This window comes from Poeciliopsis prolifica, unplaced genomic scaffold (genome assembly GCF_027474105.1).
Source record: "Poeciliopsis prolifica strain line A6 unplaced genomic scaffold, Auburn_PproV2 SCAFFOLD032, whole genome shotgun sequence".
Lineage (NCBI taxonomy): Eukaryota > Metazoa > Chordata > Actinopteri > Cyprinodontiformes > Poeciliidae > Poeciliopsis > Poeciliopsis prolifica.
This window is the reverse complement of record NW_026562407.1, coordinates 4,929,797-4,953,153: the sequence shown is the minus strand read 5'-3', so window position 1 is coordinate 4,953,153 and position 23,357 is coordinate 4,929,797. Positions and strand designations below refer to the sequence as shown.

The following is a 23,357-nucleotide window of genomic DNA, read 5'->3' as shown; positions in this document are numbered from 1 at the left end:
TTAACCTAATTTCATGGTCTGTGGGTTTGGATGGATGGCTCCGCTGCAACTTTTACACTCAGGAGACGAGGGAGAGAGAGCAAACTATAAATATGTGTGTCTGCGTGCACCTACGTGATAACACAATGGAGAAGAGGAGGAGGAGAGAAGAAGGGTCAAAAAGAGGGAGGGGAGGGGGAAGCTTCATTGGCACACAGGCCTGCAGGTCCAGCCTAATATTTACCCTCAAACTGTTAACAAAAAAACACAAAGAGCTGTGGGACAGGGGACAGGAGAGTGTGGTTATACGGAGTTTGACTGAGTGATCATGCCGCAGGGGAACCCATTTTGTGGTAATGAAATTGAGTTAAACAGTTGATAACAATATTTAAATATTTTCCCAGGGTGCAAGGTGTAAAGGAAAAATTTAACGGTTTGACTTTTTCTCCAGGAGGTGAAGGCAGTTTAATGCAATACAGAGATATATTTTTGAAGTCTTCCAGTATTATAGTCAGCCATCGACTACACTCTTCCACAATTACTGGAACTCCTGTTAAAGTGGTATGCAGTATACCTCAATAGTTATTGCTGCAGTTCTACAGTGAGCTTTGGAGATTGTTTTACCTTCATTAATCCTCGTTTGACTGTGACTGTGTTGCCTTTAAACATTTTAATTATTGCTCTTGAAGTAGATGTAGAGAGGTTTAGAAGAGGCCAGTCTTTTCTGTAACGCTTGTTCGCTTGTCTTACGTTGGAGTGGCTGGAAGAAATTTGCCTTTGTGTGATGTTACATTCATTAGCAGCTCTTTAATACACTGATTAATTTAAAATAGTAATACAGAAATCACATAAATTACTAGTAGAGTTAACTATTTGCCCTTTTACCTTTCACTTCTGGTTTTGCTATGTGGTAACCCCTTAAAACTTCAAAAATAAGAAAAAGGTGATAGCACTGTCTATCAGTTTGTGCACCTGCTCCTCAGTGTGTTAATGGTGGAGAAATGACTTATTATAGAAAAACTGTTCATCCACCATCATAGGTGGCCCTGCTAAATAGCCTTAGCATTCATGGCAAGCTGTGTTGAGGTGAACCAACTGTAGTGGAACAGAAAGCATTTGGGGAAGAAGGAATGGGGATTTTAGCAGCATATACAACAGTGATTGACAGCACTGAAACCCTCCTCCTGGCTCTGATTGGTTGTTTCTGACTCAGTGGTCAGAAACACTCAGACGTAGAGTAGGAGGATCACTGCTAGGAGATGTCCTCCCAGCAGAGGAGCTAGATTATTTCCAGTCTTATATCGTCACAACATGATGATGATGTAAAAAACATATATTTTTTAATGATAGTTACTACAGCTTTAATTTGTCAGATGATCAAAAATGTGCCCATTACTGGATTTAAATCACCAACTTTAACAAGTTCCCTGGTCCTGGCTTCTTTGGTCTTTACATTTTATGTACATATGCTTTTTACTTACTTGTTTTGCACACTAATTTTTTTTATTACTTATTTTATATGCTGATTGAATCCTTTCTATGTCTTTTGTACAGTACTTTGATGTCACTAAAGACGTTTGTAAATGTCGTCTATAAATGAGGACAAACTGCAGTGCTCAGTTTTTTGATTCATGAGAGGAAAAAAAAGAATAGAATCATGCCAGTAAAGATATAAATTATGGCTTAACTATATTTCAATAGAGGGGGAAAACAAGACTACTGATAGCTAATGAGAGGATTAAGACTGTGTCCCATGCAGAGTACAAAATAACAAAAAACAAAAGACTGGCAATCAGTTGGGTAAAAGTTTTGCAGCTCATTGTGAGCCATTCTCATTAATATAAAATGGCTCTCAGCCTTGTGCTCATACAGATCCTTGGTTTTCTCTGTAATTACTCAACATTCTTTTGTGAATGTGGTTTTAGTTTGCCCATGCATCTTTTGGTGTAACGGCTTATTTAGTGGAGCCAAGCATGGCACCAATTACGCTGGATGGAAATCGATTTCAGCTCAGTGCTGGGACAAACAATAACAGGATCAAAGAGAATGGCTGTTTTTGATTTCAAAATGCTACAAGATTAGTTTCTTCTTTTTAAACAGTCAAAATGTGCACTTTATAGTATTCTTGCGCTGGAATTGACTGGATAAACCAAAAAGAATTTTGCCTACTAAAAGTAGTTTATTTTACAATTCACTGGCATTAATGACAACAAGCGCAATCTTTCAGCTTGACCTTTTTGGCCAACCTGACTTCTAGAGGGCACTGTTCACCACAAGCTTGTTCAATCTTCATCTGCAATTTTGGCGTAAACATGTTTTGCAACTGAATAAGAAATATAAATGAAATAGGTCTGCAACATTCAAGAGTTATGGAAGCATCCATCAGACTGACCAAAAAGGTCATAATGGAGTATTAACCGTAAATCCAAATACCTCATTAGCCTATGAAGCACAGTGGTGAAGTGTTGATTTGGGTTTGATTCGCATGATTTCATCTGGACATCAAAGTGTTGTAGAGCCAACAGACGGCCTCCAGCAAATCCAGAACAACATTGGTAAAACAAGGAGATTTCAAGTATGCCAGAACTTTTAGATTGAAAACAATCTAAAGGTTCATTGGTCTTTTCATTGGAAGCAACAGTGAAAACGGTCAAAATAAATTTTTTGTAAATTTGAGTGGGCTAAAACTCCATGACATAAGAATATAAATAAAGTGAGTGATTGATTGAAGTCATTCAGATAATTAATGTCACATTATTGCTGCTGAAGCTCTTGAATTGTAGTGTGTTCAGTTTCCCATTGACTATATTGTCAAATATTTTTTGCATGATTATATATACAGTTAATTTTTTATTTCTGCATAACATGCACAAAAACAATTTTATTGTTAATTGCTTCTAGATGGACAAATTAAATTTGCAATTCAAGCAGATATGTCCTGCCCATAGTTGAAATGCAGAAAGTTAATAAGCCGGCAGATGACAGTTTTCATCCAACACCAACATCGCTGCACATTGCATCTCCCACCTTGCTGTATTGGCCTTTATTTCTTATGAGGTTATACAGAAAATAAAATGGTGAGTCACACAGTTTGCTCAGAGCTTACTTTAATTACTGTGTCTCACTTGTGCCTGAAAGGAACTGTGTCCATTGGAATGTACAGTACTCTGAAAGATATTAAAATCATTATGAGTATGCTAATTATTCTTTATTACGTTCACATTTTTCACAGTGGTTTTATATTCTAATGGCAATAGTTTGCTTTTATGTAAGCTTTATTGAGTGCATCTAATTACTGAAATCTCAATAATGCATTTCTTAACACAGTGGCTGATCATGATCAACTTACGTGGCAAATCTGCAGAATTACAGCCATCAGTTATCCATAATCATTTGAGTGTTTCTGTGCTATTCAATTATTAGGCGTCCTCCGGCTGTTGTCACTCACTGTCAGTCTTCATTCCTGGGTACCTGCCTGTCCAAGAAAAACACTGAATATTTCTCACGGCCCGCTGAGGCTGCCATAAGCTCCACAGACAGTGAAAGTTTAAACCACCTCATTGTTTCATACTACAAGTTTCTGCTTGGATGTATTGGTCGGAGTGAGTGAAAGATGAGACTTTTCGCCAGTCCATTTTATGAATTGTATCAGATTCCCCCATGGAAAGATTGCATAATCCATATTTGATAACGTTTGACCACAGAACATTATAAAAATATAGTCCTAGAGACTTTGGAGAATAATCCTGGAGCCCATGCTTACCCATGTGTAGAAATCAGCCAATTACTGGGTACTTTAACAAAACATGAAGTAAGTGTCACCAGACAAGAAGGAAGCTTTTTAGACATATTTCACACCATTGGTAGGACTTTAGAGCTCTTAATAAGGTTCTTGTGCGCCTACATAAATCCGGGCAGTGCTGGATGTCATTGGAAATTTTTCCACCAAAGTTCCACTGCTAAGCCAGGGCTGGTAGAGTGAGCTCTTCACTGGATTTACAGAAAAATCTAGTTGATTTTCCTCAGCCAGACAGAACCTCATGATTATGTAACTTAAAGCAACGTTCCTCAATCTGTTGTGTTCTTTATACAGTTAGGGCCAGAAATATTTGGACAGTAACACAATATTTGTGAGTTGGGGTCTGCATGCCACCGCATTGGATTTGAAATGAAACCTCTATAACAGAATTCAAGTGCAGATTGTAACGTTTAATTTAAAGGGTTGAACAAAAATATGTGATAGAAAATGTAGGAATTGTACACATTTGTTTACAAACACTCCACATTTTAGGAGCTCAAAAGTAATTGGACATATAAACATAACCCAAACAAAAAAGTTTTTTCTCAATATTTTGTTGCGAATCCTTTGGAGGCAATCACTGCCTTAAGTCTGGAACCCATGGACATCACCAAACGCTGGGTTTCCTCCTTCTTAATGCTTTGCCAGGCCTTTACAGCCGCAGCCTTCAGGTCTTGCTTGTTAGTGGGTCTTTCCGTCTGAAGTCTGGATTTGAGCAAGTGAAATGCATGCTCAATTGGGTTAAGATCTGGTGATTGACTTGGCCATTGCAGAATATTCCACCTTTTTGCTCTCATGAACTCCTGGGTAGCTTTGGCTGTATGCTTGGGGTCATTATCCATCTGTACTGTGAAGCGCCGTCCGATCAACTTTGCAGCATTTGGCTGAATCTGGGCTGACAGTATATCCCGGTACACTTCAGAATTCATCCGGCTACTCTTGACTGCTGTTATGTCATCAATAAACACAAGTCACCCAGTGCCATTGAAAGCCATGCATGCCCATGCCATCACGTTGCCTCCACCATGTTTTACAGAGGATGTGGTGTGCCTTGGATCATGTGCCGTTCCCTTTCTTCTCCAAACTTTTTTCTTCCCATCATTCTGGTACAGGTTGATCTTTGTCTCATCTGTCCATAGAATACTTTTCCAGAACTGGGCTGGCTTCTTGAGGTGTTTTTGGGCAAATTTTACTCTGGCCTGTCTATTTTTGGAATTGATGAATGGTTTGCATCTACATGTGAACCCTTTGTATTTGCTTTCATGGAGTCTTCTCTTTACTGTTGACTTAGAGACAGATACACCTACTTCCCTGAGAGTGTTCTGGACCTCAGTTGATGTTGTGAACTGGTTCTTCTTCACCAAAGAAAGTATGCGGTGATAATCCACCACTGTTGTCTTCCGTGGACGCCCAGGCCTTTTTGAGTTCCCAAGCTCACCAGTCAATTCCTTTTTCCTCAGAATGTACCAGACTGTTGATTTTGCTACTCCAAGCATGTCTGCTATCTCTCTGATGGATTTTTTTCAGCCTCAGGATGTTCTGCTTCACCTCAATTGAGAGCTCCTTTGACCGCATGTTGTCTGGTCACAGCAACAGCTTCCAAATGCAAAACCACACACCTGGAAACAACCCCAGACCTTTTAACTACTTACTTGATTACAGGTAACGAGGGAAAGGCCTTTGAGTTACTTGCAGCCTTTAGAGTCCATTGTCCAATTACTTTTGGTCCCTTGAAAAAGAGGAGGCTCTGCATTACAGAGCTATGATTCCTAAACCCTTTCTCCGATTTGGATGTGGAAAACTCTCATATTGCAGCTGGGAGTGTGCACTTTCAGCCCATATTATATATAAATTGTATTTCTGAACATATTTTTGTCAACAGCTAAAATAACAAAACCTGTGTCACTGTCCAAATATTTCTGGCCCTAACTGTATCTGCGGAGGCACAGCTGAGCTATGGGAATCATAGGACGTCATAATTTTACGAGGTTGCTTTTAATAGTTCTCGCTCTGCTGATCTGTTGCAACCAATAATCCATACACACTTGAACAATGTTTAATGTTTCAAGTCTGGACTAAATGAAAAAACCACTGTTTTATAAAGGAAATAAAGGAAGCAAATTTTTCCAAAACATGCTTTGATAGATTGGACAAACAGATTTCATGGAGTGGGGGAAAATACAACAGCACTGACCCAACTTTGGGATTGTCAAGGAATTGTCCAGTTCTTATTGTAATGTGATGGGATGATTATGTAGACCAGAAATCATTTTAAGTGATTCAGTTTGCAAGGAGCCGTCTTGAACTGCCTTCAGATGGCATGAGTGGTGGCATCAGAAGTGTTCATTTGCAGTTGTTCCAGCATAATTCATTCAAAAAGCAACATAATAAATGCCTTATAGGAACATTTGATGACATTATGAACATTTGACTGTGATTGATATGGGTGACGTAAGTCTGCAACAGCTCTAGCTGCTTTGTTGTCCTAGTGTTGAAAGTGAGAAGCATGCAAGGTTTTGGCAATTCAGTCAGCTTTACGCAGCAATGTTCAATGTTCTTTTCACATGTTGTGAAACAAGCTCCACAACATGCATCAGCATGCAGTATGAGGACACAGGTATTAGACTCTTTACTGTTTGACAAGGAAAGACACTCCTCTACCCATCGGTTTCCAACATTAAACCATTGAGACATGTACTACCCACAAGAATAATAATTGTGTGATATGACCATGAAAACCCCAAATGCTAGGTCTTCCGAACTTCATCCAGAGCTGGTAATTCTGTTTAACACACATCCATCACACATACTCTTACTGTTGTGACTGTGGGGCTTTTAACAAGTCCCTTGATTGTGAATAAAATCATTTAAATACCCATTGCTGGTCCCCATGTGTACCAAATTAACTAGTCCTTCTTGGCCAACAGAATGCAAGTGCTAACAATTCCTGCTGGTATCTGGCAGACAAAGCTGGTGCTTACATTTGATTAAATAATAAATTTATTTTGAAGAATAAAGACTGAAAGACGACGTAAATCTAAGTATGACTTTTGAAATGGTTCCTTTTCCTGTCAGCACTCCATCTTGTCTTAACGAGAGTTGTCTGGAGCAGGAGTCGGGGGGGCGAAGAAGCCCAACTCTCCGTGGTACAATTACAGAAGTGCACCGCAGTCACTTACCCCGCTAATACACGGTGTGATATTAATTACTGTTTGTAAACAATGCACTTTGCAGAGATTATTGCATGCACTCGGCGTCCTCCGTTTGTGTTTGGTAATTCTCACAAGTGATTAAGTGTTGCAGCTAGGACAGCTGTTCAAGATGAGTTCATTGGCATGTTTAATTAATTGCACTTGAGATAATTATTCAATCATTAGTTTGATTAATTTTCTGCGGCCCGGATAATGCATCAAACGTCTGCTTGGTGTCAATAGTTTTGAAAGTAAGAGTCTAACGAGGCTGACCAGTTTTTCAGAGGCTTCATTTGGAGAATGAATTCTGCTGGAGAAAATGATGTCAGTGCCAGGCTTCCCTAATGGGATTCATTATTATGACCTCATGGCTGTTCTGAGCAATGCTAATACTCACTTAACAACCCAACCGCAAACACTGCTCTAATGCCCAGCACCTGCTCAATCTACACTTAAATTATTTGTTTCCAGGACATAAGTAATGTTTTCCTGCTACCAAGTCCACGTTTTTCATTGTTTTCGCACCATATCGTGCTTAAGACATCCTTATTTTACACTCTGTGAAACATTAACAGTAGCAGCAACATCCAAGAGAAGGAAAGCCAGACAAATGGTTTGTGAGAGATCTTGTCAAACAGATTAATTCCCACCCTGGGCCTTGGGCTTCTGGACCGTTTTTCTGTCATGCTGTTTTGCCAGGCTCTCTCTTGATAATACCCCAAAGATAAAATTAATTGTGCAGGGAGATGTGGGATGGAGGGTTAGATGTGGGATGGGGGAGTGTTCTACAAGGACCCTGAGCAAGCATACTAAGCCTTCGTTTCCTCTCTGCAGTGTCTGTGCATGTGAGAACATGGACACAATCAAAACATCAGAAGCATGACAAGTTACATCAATTATGGCTAACTTTGTTATGAAGTTTCTGGAGGGAGGGAATAAGGTTCTGAGAGGCATGTGAAGGAATAAAATCGCCCCTTGTGAGATATCCAAATCTTGAGAGGCTCAAATTATCATCAAGAATCCCTCTCTCCATCAGTAGTTTACAGAGAGAGACAATCCAGTAACACACCCAGCTGTACATGTGCTTGTTTCTTCTTCTCTGGCACAAACAAAATGTTCAGTATGTAACAGTATGATATTTTACAGCAAAAACAGGATTAAGAATTTACAACCCTGCTGCTACTTGTTTTTGTTTTCTTGTGTGGTCAAAAGCTGTTAGCCAGAAAATTGTATTTTATTTGTTTTAATTTTGATATTTAAAGTAATAACAAAAAATTGATGTTTTTTTTTTTCTAAACAAAGTTGATTTTACATAATACTGCCTCTTTATTCCTTTAGATAAAAATGTGAACAACCCCACATTATTGAGGTACTGTGGGTGATAACCAACAAGCTCCAGAGTTAGTGGTGTTTTACAAGTGTCATCCTCTGCTGTCCCCATCGCTCATTTTTCACTCAGTCATGCCGTAAACATAGCAGTGCAGAAAGAATGAGAGTCACAAGCTGTGATCGTAAGTCACATAGAAACTTTGACATGTCTTTAATTGGCAATTATGATTGAATACTGATGGGTTGCTCACATGAAAGGAACAAGAATGAACTGATTAGGTCAAGACAAATTCCTAAAGTCTTTAAAAAGAAAAACAAGTTTAGTTTAAAATTTAATCCATTGACCTTTAATTTGCTTTATTTTTTGTTGTCGATGAAATCCCACCAGTGAGATACCAAAAATATAATTCAAATTGCTTCACATAACAAGCTGATTTTTTGTGAGTTTATTGGATGTTTAAAACCTCCGGAACGCAGCACAAATAACTTTAATAACCACAGTTGACACCCAGCGCAGTGCTCTTGATAAAACACCTTTAAGTAATCAAGGCAAGGGTAGATAATAGCTTGGAAAAGGACCGAGCCGCACTGTGACAGACATTTCCAATTAAAAAATGGTAAATAACTGAAGATTCATCTATTTCACGCTGTCCAAAGACTTATCAGTGTATATCGTCTTTTTATATCTGTTCACTCCTGAAACGCTTCTATTACACATTTGGGTTTTCTTGACAAAGGAATGTGTCGAAATACCACATTCATGACAGTAGCAGGATGGAGGGGTGTGTTGGTGTAGTGTGCATTTCTTTGTAAATAAGGTGACATGACTCATTAATGTGATGAATGACCATCCAATTCCCCAGATCCAGCATCAATCCCACCCTCCAGCCCCCTTCAGGCGTCATTCGTTCTGGCCATTCCGGGTGAAAGCCAAACATTTAAATGTATGTCCGGTAAATGCTGAGGCAAGCAGGTCCAACGAGCAAATGGTTGCTCTTTTCAGCTCTGGAGGCTCCCAAGGACCCATTTCACTGTTCCCATCAAATCATTAAATTTAACCTGCTGCTCATTTAGAGTTATAGAGAGATCAGCAGAAAGACAGATAGAGGAAAGCCATTCTTTGTTGTAAAGGCTGAATAAATAGAGACGTAAAAACAAATTTGCCCCAGAACAGATTAAAAAAAAAAATAATTTCTTGGAATTTTGGCCTATTCTTTATGGAGCCCACATTCATTTTTTTTTTTTTGAGAGATGACATGTTTAAAACATTACCACAGTCTCACTCAGATTTAAATTCAATCTTGGACTAGACCACTCGAGACTTTAATTTTATTTTTGTTGAGCCATTTAGAGGTGAATTTGCAGGGGGCTTCAAAAAAACTGTACATAACTGAAGTTATGCAATCACTTTCTCTAAGCAGATTATGATTTTATATATTTTTTAAATGTTATACTCCGGATGTAGCAGGGTGCACATCTTCCTTCCGTCTGCCCTGTTTTCAGATTATTTTTTCCCTTTAAATATATGTTGTTGATAGCGGAAAATAATTTTCAGAACATACTCGGCTTCTTTGGGTAAAGGTAACCTTTAAGTAAGCAAATGTTTTCAAAGCTGCTGCACCAAATTATCTTAAAGCCATCTCTAGCTACCCCGGTCTTCAGCTGTTGCTTTCAGTACAGTGGGTACATTCAGTGTTTGAAGACAATTTATGTGATGTGAGCCGCTGCAGGGTAGCAAACAACCAACTGGCCATGATTATGCAAGGAAACGGCCTGCAATCTGTAATGTATGTAATTTTAACTGTCATAGTGTTGAGTATTCTCTTTTACAAATCATGCCTTTTAGAGCCACACACTCATAACACACACCTTTGCTCCATCCCTGTCCGCTTGCGTTTTGGGTTCCCATGGTCCGGTTGGTGGAGAACATCTAAATATAACATCTAAATACAGCAGCCCCCTGCCTGCATGACACATAACACACTAAGTACTGGTCACTTGCAATTATGTTCAGAGACTGCTCACACAGCTGAGTCCATTATAATCCATCCACTTAAAGACACTTACAGAGATGTTGTACCCTGGCTGCCGTTGGGTGACTGGACTTAGTTTCTATGGGAACAAGCATGCCTGGCAAGCCAGGAAAATGTGGATACAGCAGCTGCTGCTCAGATAAGCAGAAGAAAGGAGCCAAATGTTAAGTCACTAAAAGAAACGGAGCAAACACTTTGTTCAAAAGACAGACCGATTCTTCCCCCAGTCTGCTTACGCCAACATGTCTTACTTGTGGAGCGAGCTGGAAAATGGGAATATATGGGACATTGCAGAGTGGATGTGGTAAACTTTCTATCTTGAGATTGTTTTAAGTGGAGTATTACGTCTCCCCTGCAGTAGATGATCCTTAAAATGACTTAAGTTTGGATAACCAGCAGGTTCATCTCACCAGAGAGTTGCGCTAATCCCTTCATGTTGTTGTCAATTACAACTCAAAGCAGGTCTAATTTGTTCCCTACTATATAAAAATGTGTACTCAACATAATCAAATTCCAACCAACTCAAGCCAATCTTATGCACAGATTCAGATTCAATTACCAATTCTGTCATAATTATGATTTAATACAAACAAATTAGATTTATCATATAATACCAGCTGCTGAAACATTCTCCATCCAACGCAAGTACGATGTGAGCAGTGAGGTTGCATCCGAGGATGAGGTCGAACAGTGTAAGAACATAATTTGTGGACTGAATTGTCTTCCAAGTGAGCTGGAGATGAATACAACGACTGAAAATATCGTCCAGTGCCCTGCTTGTTTTCCACAGCCAGACAGCCAACTTGGTGCCATATAATCATTACTGTAAACGTCTCTACAGTAAATATTTCACTCTCCTTCTGTTACATTAGGAATTTCTATTGAGCATTACGACACAGAGAGCGGGTATAGCTATGCAAATCACACTGTTTATCTTGGTGTCCCAGCAATACAACGTCCTGATACGACCAACTTGGTTTATTTGCAATGTTTCAAACAGCAAACTGCACTTGTGATCATTACTTGCAGTCCTGACAAGCCGCTCTCTGATTTGTATTGACAATCAGAACCACAAACATAAATTACAAACATCATTTCAAGCATGAATAAAACCAAATGGCAATATTACAATAGCAAACAGAGTTTTTACAGTCTAACGTGGAAATGACTTTTTCAGCTACAGATGGTGCTTGTGGGCGCAGTGCTGATTATCTGACCCTCCTATGCTTCTTTGATGGGCAACGTTTAAAGACCTGTGTCTTTAAACGTTGTGTTTATGGGTCAAACTTTACTTGTTTAGCTCCTACAAAGCAGTGGAGTTTAAAGTATTTCACATATGAATATAATTATATTCAAAACAAACCCAGTCACGAAGGGTCCATTCACAATGGGGAAATGTCAGTCTTATTTTTTATATGACTTAGGTTCAAGGGGTTAAATTAACAAAAACCCAATTATTAAACTACAAATATAGCATTAAACAAGATAAATTAGTAATTTGCATGTGTCTTTTGACTGTGAAGTTTTGCAAAGGGAAAAAGTTGGAGCACCAGTCAGATGCTTCGCTCGAAGGGTTGGCTGTTTTTGGCAAGTGCTGCCCTCACCCGCGTGCACTTCTTGAATCAAGCAGAAAGCAAATGTGTCCCTCCTTCTGTTGGGTCAAACCGCAAGACAGCCCAGATTTTTGTTGGGGAAAAAAAATAAAAAATAAACGGTGTGGCATATGAAGCTTCTGCCTCTAGGGCCTGATTTCGTTGGTCTCTGGTGCTTCAACAATGAGGCTATGACAGTGCAACTCAGACAGGCAGTCATGTTTAAAAGCCTCTTGTGCTCACAGTTTTCTGTTTTTCTTTCTTTCTGCAAACAGTGTTGGAATAGCTCAGAGGATCAGTATCTGGAAACACTTCTCACCCTGATCCCTGTTGTGCATCCAAAACACCTATTGTATTGATTTTGCATAGAATCTTATACTGAAATATATTACTTAGTTGTATACAACACCGACTACAGGACTAAAACCTTGCAATTAATGTAACACCAGACTATTTTGAAGCAATTGCTTCAATCTTGGTTTTGTTTTGGAGCTCTTAATGATGGTGACACTTTTCAGCTTTTTGACTGGCCCATTAAACTTCTCCATCTCTTTCAAGCTGCCACCTCTCTGCTCCTCTTATTGATGCTCATTTAGATCAAGATTGCTGCCCAACAAGTCATGCTTTGGTTGAATTTACTATATAGAAACTGTATAGTATAGGAACTGTTGGGGGTTTTTGTAAAGAAACATACTTCATAAAATAATATCCTGAAATTTAAGGTTGGATTGTTGCTAAAACTGAAAGATATTTGTGATTAATTATGTAACTATTTAAATTTACTTTTGCTTAATGATCTGTTTTCTCTTTATTTTGGGCTAGTATATTTGGTAGAGGAATTTTTACATGTTGGTAATTTCCTGTTGGCTGTCTTGGGTTGGTTTATTTAATGATGCGTTCTTGTTTTTCTTCATCTACACCTGCTTTATTGATCTTATCAAACTTTTTGAAGAAAACTGCATTAAAAACCATTCATCTGAAACATTTAAAAACCAAATGTGCAGCAAGCCTCCAAATTCCTTATTTGCTTCTGATTGACTTCACGAATGTATCTTGGATTTGAAGAACATTTAGACAAACTTTCCATTTGAAATCCTGAACTGTGTCGTGCTGAAAAAGTGTGGCTGTGATGGACAAAACTATCATGTAACTTTTAATAGAGCATTTCAGTTGCAGTTAATCAGCCACTTGTGCATACTGTATTGCTATCAATCCCTGTTCCTCTACAGACAGGATGATCCTCTTAGCGCCTTAGCAGTCTGGGACACCATCCCCACCTCTCACTTTTGCCAATTTGCTCCTGGAAGACCTGGAGTCCTTGTCTTCATTAAAGGAGTTCCTCATTGATCAATCACTGTCAGAGGAGTTGCTCTGTAATTGCGCTTTGGCCTAATCATGACTGACGTCTCATCCCCTCGCTCTGTCACAGGTCTCAGGAGAGAGAATGTTCCATGACTTTCACACCTTCAACCTCAAGGTAGGCCTCCCTTCCTCCTGTCTGTGTGGTTTATCTTTAGGTGTGTGTGTCATCCTCTAACGAATATTAAGACTCATTTACTCATTAGCGAAGATGAGGAGATGTAAATGAAGACGGAATTGACTTTTTGAATATTTTAGAGCTCCATTGACCTCAGGGGTTTGAGTCTTAGTTTTTAATATTTCTCACCAGTTCATTTTTTCCCTTGCTGCTGTCATTTTGAATCTATAAAACATCATTTTGTCAATATAGAGACTATGTACTTCTTTTTTTATTATTATTATTGTAATTCAGTATTTACTCATATGAATTAGATAAATGAACATAAATCTCTTATTTTGATTTGTATATGCTTAAGCCTTTGAATTACACTTTATTTTCATTTGTTTTGGCTCTGATATGTTTTTTGGACTGGATGATGAGACAAATTATGATCCCAGATCAAACCAAAATAAGTCTGAGTGACTTCCTGCTGGTAGATATAAATCAGCTTGTGTAGTGCAGGATAAAAGGTCTTTGATTTGTTATTATAAGCTACTGGTTACCTATGGTTTTGCTACAACAATGATTGATTTAAATTAGGATTAAATAATTAGTTGGTGACTAATCATATCTGCAGTTGTTCAGAGTTTGACACTTTTTTTCTCTTTCTTCGTAATGGGATCTGTGGCTCATGTAGTACATGCAGGTTATGTCATTTGATTAATTTGTGACATACCTAGAAATTCATCTAAAAGAAAAGATGGCATGAAAAATTATACAGGTAGAAAGCTTTAAATGTTTAAAGGTCTGTGTCAGATGCATCCATATGGCATGAATAAAAGCAGTTCGTGTTCATCAAGCAAATTTAAAAACAGGCAGAGAGCCAACATTTGCTCAACCAGTATTTAATCTACAGGTTGAAACAGAATGCTACAGAAAATGTTTGAACCTCATATTTCAAAATAATTTAAAAAAAGAACAAGCTTAATGTTTGCAAGTTATTCAGTCGGTGCTCATTAGTGACTGCTGGCAGGAAGTTACTATACTCACTGACCAAAATTGACTGTCAGCACTCATAATTCTTTGCACACTACTGCGTTTTGCGTACTAAAATGATTAACGGTGGCCACAAATGTCTTGTTAAATGAAGATATATTTTAGCCGTATTGTGTATCTTTTGTAATCTAAAACACAAACGCAGATAGTCATTCGGATTGTGTTCCGTGATTCTTTTTGTCCAGACGCAACTTTTACAAAATGATGGAAAATCTGTTATATGAACGATGTTGTGTGTGTAGCACACAGAAATATGAAAGCTGTGTTTTGAGTATTAAACTTCTGCAGAATGTGACGTTGTTTCAAGTGAATATGAAGCACATTACAGGAGTGATTTTCCAGTCTTAAATGGATAACTGTCCCTGAATATTAAACCCACCAGGCTGCAACAATCCAAAGAACCTGATTTTTGAGTCTCGCATTTGTGCATCTGAAATAGGTTTTATATCAGTTTGATATTACAGATTATTCTCACTCCCTGTGTGATCTTGCCTTAACACACGGTTACTTATTCTGTAAGCGTGATGTTTCTGAATGCCCACTCGGCTTGGGCTCAGTCCAGTGTTGAAATAAAAACAGTCAGGCTTGGCGTCTGACCCATATTATCATTATTCCATTCTTTGTCATTCTTACTTATATTTTTTTAAAACAATACCTACCAGCTACTGTGAAAAACTTTGCATGATCCGCCTACCTCAGCAGAGCCAAAGGATATGACCCCCCAAAAAAATCTTTTACTGAGAAATACTTAATTCAGTGCCTGCTGGTCTAGTTTAATATTTCCAAATGTCATCTGTGTGACATTTGTTGCACAATCGTTCGTGCTTTGACTAGAGGGGGAATTACATTGTAGATCCTAGTCTTTTTGAAATCTGGTTGCACTCAGAATCAGAAATAGTAAACTCTCTGTCCTTACAAAATCAGGGTTTTGTTGATGAACAGTGCTGCTGTCAATATACAAACAGCATAGTGTGAAAATTGTTTTTCACTGATTACACAATGCAACACAATCAGTATTTGCTTTATTTATCTGTTTGGCATAATTCTGTTTTAGTATAACTTTCATAACTTTCACCAGTGAAAGTAAAAAAAAAAAAAGCATTAGGTTCTGCAAACGGCAAGTCTCTGCTGCCACGTTTTGCAATATTTAAATAAATAAATTGTGCTGTGCCTTTACTTATCAATAAATAGACAGATTACCAAATGTGACAGTGTGCTGAGATTTAGAGATGGTGGCATTTCATCGGGATTTCATTGTGAGCCACGGCTGTTTGGGACTGCGCGCTCGAGGGGGAAAAAAGTTTTTAAATTTAAAATGCAATCAGCACAATCACCACAAGCAATCAGTTCCTCTTCATTTCACCTGATCGGCCCCCCCGCCAAAGACGAGCTTGTTAAATTGAGCATCTTATCAGGCCTGGATTAAGTTTTGACTTTGATTAACACATGTAGTCAGAGTTTTGAATGTCAAAGTTCAAGTTTTTGAAACAGTTTTATTATTTTTCTTTATGGAAATGCCTCATGTTTCACAGTAAGACAGGGTGTGTCTGTTTGAATAAAACATGCTGAAATTGCACAGGATTAAAATATTCCGTATGAATTTATGTGAAAACTGGAGGGAGTTTGTTTGGTTCTGTTATTTCTTAGATCTGTTTCTCGCTGGCTTTGTTTCAACTAATCTTGCTTTTTGTTTGCCTCTCAACAACACCCTCCTGGCTTTCCAAACATTGAACAAATATATTGGAAACTTTTTGCTGGTAGTATTTAAGTAAGTTGCATCAGGCAGATTACGTTCTGAGTTGCTAAACATGTTAATCGTTAATATGCGTCAGCGGTCCACTTTATTTGAGAGTATTCATTTAATGTTTCTAATACATTTCCTGTAACACAGAAAATGTGACAAGGCGATAGTAACTTTACTATACACTGGTCAGTTTTCTTGGGATCTACTGAAGGTCTTGCTCTCTTGCTCCGTCTTGCAGTCTGAATAAAACGCTGATTCAACATGTCAAAGAGAAGGAAATGGCACAGTTGAAGCATTCTTCTCTCTGTAACAACTTCCTCACCAAAGAGTGATTTACTTCATGTTAAAGTTTGGTATTGTGTATTCACCGTTGACAGCTGAGCACTGGTCAGGGAAAAAATCCTCCAATTCTTGTCACTGGACAATTACTCAGTATATCTCTAGAGTACACACATCAGATACAGTCAAACTGGATAGATTGGAATGTATAGGAAAAGTTTATATGAATCAGTAACTCAGCTCACAAGTTATTCTCACATTTATAGAATCAGGCAGATTTTATAGCTTCTATCTGAGTCAATAATGACAATTACTTACTTGTAGCTAATGGAAATATGTCATTTAATATTAGAATATTAGATCTGACCAATTGAAGACATTCTTAAAGCAGAAATGCGGGCGTAGTAAAAACATGTTTAGATGTTAGATGTTGTTGACGTCATAAAGGTACTTTTTACCTGACAAACGAGCCTCGTCGGAACCCTTGCTCAAAGTTATTGAGCATGACTGTATGTTTGGTGTCTGCAGTTATTAACAATCACCCTTCACCGAATGCATGTGTCTGTGAAGGCAACTCAGGATTTAAGAGCTTAAACAAATTATATAGTTTCTCCACACTACCTAGACAGCACAGAGCACGAACTACACCAATTCTAATACCGCTACTGAAGACTTTTTTTGCTCCGTGGTAGGCATTAAGTTAAAAGAGCTGATAAAGTGTGACAAGGTAGCACCTTTAAAGTGTCGTTGCTGAAGTTCATTATGGAAGCTACGTCAAGCTAAATTTTAATGTCACTAAAGCTCATCTCCTTTGGGAAAAGTCAATCCAAGTGCACACAAGCTTCATCCACACATATTAAACTGTGGCCCCTGTTCACAGAGGGATAAAGAGGAGAGAACGTCTCCTCAGACACAGCTGCGGCCATGCATCTAAAATCTAGGTTTGCTTCCCTCTAGAAACAGGTCAACTGTGAATACCTTGCATCTTCTATTCCAAATCTTTGCAGATTCTTAATTAACTATTACAGTACATAGAGTGTGTGCTGCTAAATGTTAAAAAATGCTGTTCGAACCGAAAGCTAAAGAAGGGGCATTTTGCCATAAATCTCACATCTAAGAATCAGCTTTGAGGACTGCAGAGGCACAAATATGCTAAGTTGATCCACATTTAGACAGTGAATCATTCAGATTGCACCGCTGCGGCTGCTTAATTAAACGCTCCACCGTGTAATGACTTTCCTTGAAAGGGAGTTAAATGTCTAAATGCTGCAGAATCTCTGTGGAGCTGAAGAGAAATCAATGGGACACAGTGCACGAAGTGAAGGTGTTTTCCGACTTGTTTTTAGAGTGGATGTTTTATATTGACGCTGTCCCTCACCCGCTGAGGCAAAAGCTCATTTCTCTTGGTCCAGAGCATCGATCGGTGATGTACAAACGCTGTGCTTACTGTGTGCTTTCAGCAACCCAGTTTTTTTTTCTTTTTACTTCACTACTGTGCATGTAAGGCTGAATTTTCATTTAGACATGTAAAACCAGTGACTTAGGGTGATGTTCAACATAGTTCTTTCGACATGATGAACTGAAAAACCCCAGGTTTAAGTCTATCACTTTTTTTCATTCCATCTGTATTAAGTTGTTATTAAATGAGGTTCCTTATGAAATGGGAATTAGTTGCAGCCAATTAGATAACCTTTTCATAGCACATGGTCAAGCCCATCTTAAACCAGAAGTGGCCTCCATCCCTACAGCTGTGAAGCCTAGTGGTTAAAGAAAGGAAGTTCCCAACAGACACAGTGACCCGAGTTTGAATCCCCCGCAAGGGATCTTGGCTCATCTTAGCTTAATGTGCTTGTCAAATGTTTTGTGAGGTTGTTCTGAAAGTGGAGCAGAACTCCACTGTGTTTAAAAAAAAAAATCGAATGATTTCACCTGTATTTGCTGAATGTAGCAACCTGGAGTGTATTTTTTGGTTTAAAAAACAAAACAAAAACGTTCTTGGATTTTTTTGGTTATCAATAAGCTGAACAAATTTGAACCCTTGTAATTAATTATTAAGTGCTTCATGTGCATTATTCATCATATTTTTAGAGTTCTGCTAATTATAGATCAGCATGAGTGTAAAGTTAACTAGTCATGCTACCTGCTTACCGGCCTGCAGGCTGGTTAGCAGACCTGATACCTTTCTTGTTTTATACTTGATACCTTTCTTGTTTTGATGGGAAAATCTAGCAGCTTCTTCCTGCACAGCAACAGGTGGGAAATGGGCACCACTCCATGCTTTAAATTGCATCTTTTGGGATGCTGGGGACATTTTTTTTTAGATCTACTTGTTTAAGTGTTCACATTTTCTAAAAAGGTAATACTTTGTTTTCCATTCTTCTGCAGTAAGAGATCCTGTCTTTTCATCATAACTCGTAAATGAATCGTCTTTTTAACAGTACGAGACAAAGACAGTCACTGTGGTCTAGCCCCATAAAAATAAAAAACAGCTCTTGAAATGAATACAGTCAACTTATCTCGCAAACATTTGATGGAATTGAAGACCTTCGGAAACAGCCAAAGCTGGCAGGGTCACATAACTCCAAAAATGACATGCGATTATCAAACTCCCTCTGGCTCGAGACACTGTAATCCCCCAGATGTTGCTGTCTGCACAGCATGAGAGTTCAAATTAGATCTCTCAGACAATGTCGGCATGTCTGCATGTGTAAACCCTCGGCGTTTAGGTCCCAAAATTAAATTGACCCCATCAGAGAGCTTAAGGACATGTAACAAAGCCCCCGGCGCTCTTATTACTTCATCTGCTTTCATCTCATCTCCTCTTTGTAATAAGTTTCCACTCCAGCAAGACCAGTGGGGCTAATACGAGTTTTATCTGCTTTTTGATATTAGATATTAGCACCTCATCAAAGTTAAGCCAGCGGTGCGCTCGTTCTGCCTCCGAAATTTACATCAGCCTGACAATGTCTCCAAAAGAAATCTTATCGAATTTAAATTAAGGGCGAGTTGAATAGCCAGAAGGGTACTGCTTTCCCGTCACTCACGAAACATAAATTGGTTTTCGTACAAGCTGGCTTTGTAAATCAGTGAGATCATAGTTCCTGTAAAATTGCGTATACCTTTAATTTGCTTCTTATGGTCCTGAGCCGCAGCTCATCTGACAATGAAAATTGATCTAACCGATCTGTTTCTTTTGAAAATCAAACGGTAAACATGTTTTGATTTCCCTGTTTTTTTCTTTACTGTATGTATGATTCTGTACACCATAATCATAATATTTACAATCAAAATTAAAAGAAAAGAAAAAATTATTATAACGTGTAATAAATCTGTATAATATATGGGTTCCACATTTTGAATTAAAGCAAATAAATGTACTTTTCAATGATATTCTAATTTACTGAAACCCACATCATTTGTGTTGATTTCATCAGACGCAGGTTGTAAACGCATTTTCCTTCTGAATCGAGTAAACAAAACTATCGGGCAAAGTTAATTATTCCCAAATTGTGTGAAATCTAGTTCAAGCGCCTGTGGAATCCGTGTTTCTTTAGAAAAACAGGAGGGAAGAAGGGAAAGGAAGCCCTAAAGGTACATTCTGTTTGGAGAGTGCAAAGGTTTCACAATTTTTATCATCCCTTATGTCAGGTTGTAGGGGAGAAAAATGACATATTAGCTGGAAAATATAGCTCTGAGAGATAGAAAATAAATTACTGCAGTGTGGCGAGGAAGAGAAGATTGTGAGATTTATCAAGTTGAGATGGAAATGCCTGCTAAAGTCTGTGTCCCTGCCTGGAAAAATTAAAAAGAAATCAAATGCCTTCAAGTGTGCAGAGATTGTAGCCTCATGGAGTGTGTGGTTGTGTGTGCAAGTTTTGCGACCGTGTCTTCATGCTTGTTTTCTCATTGATTTGTTGCCCAAGTATTTTATTTTTTTGCTCTTGATTTATGTCAATCCTATTACGGCATGTGCAAACGGACGCAAACCTCATACTAGTATGACGGTGTCCGTCAGCAAATCATATGGTGATATCCTTTTTTCTGGCTAAAATTCAGCTGACACACACTATTCACAATTAGCCTAGCCTGTAGTCCCCCTGCGTCTTTTAACACTCAACAGATTTTGTGTGAAACAGCTTGACTGGCAAAATCTATAATTGTACAGATAAGTGAACATGTTGGTGAGATAAAGGTTAAACTATCAGGGATGTGTTCTCCATCCGTCTGAAGCCAATTTTCCACATTCAGCTCCAGCGTCAGTAGGTGGGAGAGAGGAAGAGGCAGGGAGGAAAAATGGCCAAGTCAATATTGATTGATCTGGAGCCTTAGCAATTACCTCCATGTGCAGAAGACCATGTTAAGGTCAGTATTATCTTAGCTCATTTTATGGGTCAGCGCTCCAGCTTTAGCAGAAATAAATTAATGGGGTAAACACTTTAGCTCACCTTGATGAAATTTACAGCAAGTGGAAAAGCTTAGGTGGAAGGTGCAGTGCTGGAGAGTGACCCTTGGTTTTCCCTGAACCGTTGTTAATTCAATGGTCCATAAATAACACAAAATTCAATTGCAAGAGGATGATTATGTACTGTCTTAACAACATAATCTGTTTCATAGGACATCTCAGACTTCTCTTGAATGATGAGCAAACCTCATGTCCAAGTGTTATTCCTGCCCATCCTGTCCACATAAACATTTGAAGTCTTGACGGAAGCGGATAAGACTTTATGGGACAACCCATTAAGAAGCCCAAACTTCATCATTCATTGCTGATTTGTTTTTAAATGCAAGCCAACCTGGAAGTGCTGCCGTGTAAAACATTCAGTCTGAATTGGAATTCATTTTTTTGAAAATCCAGGTAGGTCAGCAACAAGTTACAGTTAAACAGGAAAAAAAAATTACATACTATACAATAAGATCAAATATGCAATAAAGTAATTTTTTGCAAAGTATTTTTTTTGTTTGTTTTGTTTTTGTCCTCCCAAAATGTTGGGGCCTACAAATGTTTAAGTGCATTTTTGTGATCCATTTATTGCCTGCAGAGTGGAAGAAATGTTATATTGGTCTATTTTTGTTAGAACAGAAGTATTATTCCCTCAAGTCTGCTTTTGCAAACGAGACAAAGAATCACATTAAATCAAATCTTGGTTCAATATAAATAATTAAGCATTCTATTGTTAAACAATATGTGAAGTTTGCATATTTTTATCTTATTGATCTTACCGATTTCTGAAGAAATAAAACACTTCAGGAGTTTATTAATGGAGAATGAATAGCAGTGTTCCTCATTTTTTGATAGCATTAAGGACTTGACAAGGAATAAAACAAAATGCAATAAAAAGACAAAAGTAGACTTTTTTTTAAAAGTAATCTTTATTATGAGGAAATTTTTCTCACTTATTTACTTACTTACCCCTGAAAAACTTTTTTTCACGTTGCAGACTGCTCTATCTGTCTGTCGTCCCCATAACCACTCCAGGAAGGAGTGACTTAAGAATTGAGCTGTAATCCAAAAGATACCATAAATTCAAGAGATACCATAAATATTTATGAACTGAGGAGCAGGGAAAACCTAATATCTTGTGAATATGAAATATCATGAGCAGAATGAAACTAAAATATCCTATTTTAAAAAACAAAACATCATATTTCTCCTTCTTAACTGTTGGCATTGCAACAATCCATACATAAACCCCGAGGCTATGATTCAGCAAAGACTACATGGGTGCCGACAAGTTTTAACATATTCAGACACTGCACTCTTTATTTGTGAGGCTGTGTGCCCAAGGCTGCAATCACCATTTTGACTAGGTAAACAGCATTAGCTACACTGGAAGAAACAACTGTAGCATTCTGCGGCCAATACAGGTTGCAAATAACGCTAGCAGTCTTTAATTTTCACGTTGCTTTTTGACACCTTGTATGTATTTCACTGCAGGGGGGAAAGGAGTGTTATTAGTCAAGCAAAACATTTGCTTTCCTGTGTATCGGCGTTCCTCTGTGGCCCTCAGGCTGACTAGCAACTAGCTCTGTTATGTTCTTAAGTCCAAAATAAATTCAGTTTCCAATGCAGTAATCTCCTTAATGAAAAGTCGATGTCTTTCTCCCTCTTTCTCTGGGTTGCTCCCACGGGGACAGCCAGAAAGATGAATTTATCAACAGGACCTGAGACAACGCCCCTAGGGACAGACCTTTTCTTCTGATCAAAACATACAACACAGTGTGCATCCAGTCACTTCCTCTGTTCGTACAAACAGCTTGTGTTGTGAAAATTAGCTGACACAGGAGGTATGGCTGCATCGATCTGAAGAAATTCCTATTGATTAATTCCACATGTCAAAACTATTGATTATGAAATGTGGCTACTACACTATTTTCTAATTGAGCAGAAGTATAACACATGCTATGACATCATAGCATGTGTTTCTTTCAGACTTGTTTAAATAGATTTTATGCTCATCAGACAAAGTAATATTGAATTTTTCAGTTGGTATCTGAACAAAAATCTGCCGTCCTTTTCTATTCAGTGTTTGGATTAATTTTGTTTCATCCTAGTCAAGATTCTCTCCATATGTGTGAACACTTGACAGCTGTTTTTTTTATCATCATTATTAACAGGCAACAAAGTGTCTCATCGGCAGTGTAACCTTCTGATAAGCGGGACATGAGGTTTTGTCACAGCATATGGTAAACACTGCTACAGATAAGCTTTAATCCTTGTGTAGCCTGATGCAATGTACAATACAAAATGATGGGGTGCAGAAAAATAGTGTGTCAAAATATTTCCCATTCAAGAATGCAAAAAGGTTCTGAATCTAGTGAGACCACATCTTAAAAGCACCCAGATTGCATTTTTTTTTTTTTTGCTTATGTACAGAAGAACAGGAAATATGTAATCT

The 23,357-nt window shown here is 38.2% G+C and overlaps 1 protein-coding gene across 24 annotated transcripts in view; it reads left to right on the top strand.

The window, feature by feature from the left end:
• LOC129373213 (receptor-type tyrosine-protein phosphatase delta) overlaps positions 1-23,357 on the top strand; it is a 414,675-nt gene that overhangs the window by 180,842 nt on the left and 210,476 nt on the right. For all 24 annotated transcript variants that reach the window (XM_055051024.1, XM_055051021.1, XM_055051022.1 and 21 more), the window contains one exon: positions 13,353-13,400. The gene's annotated coding sequence lies outside the window, so the exon portion shown is untranslated. The remainder of the gene's footprint in view (positions 1-13,352; positions 13,401-23,357) is intronic.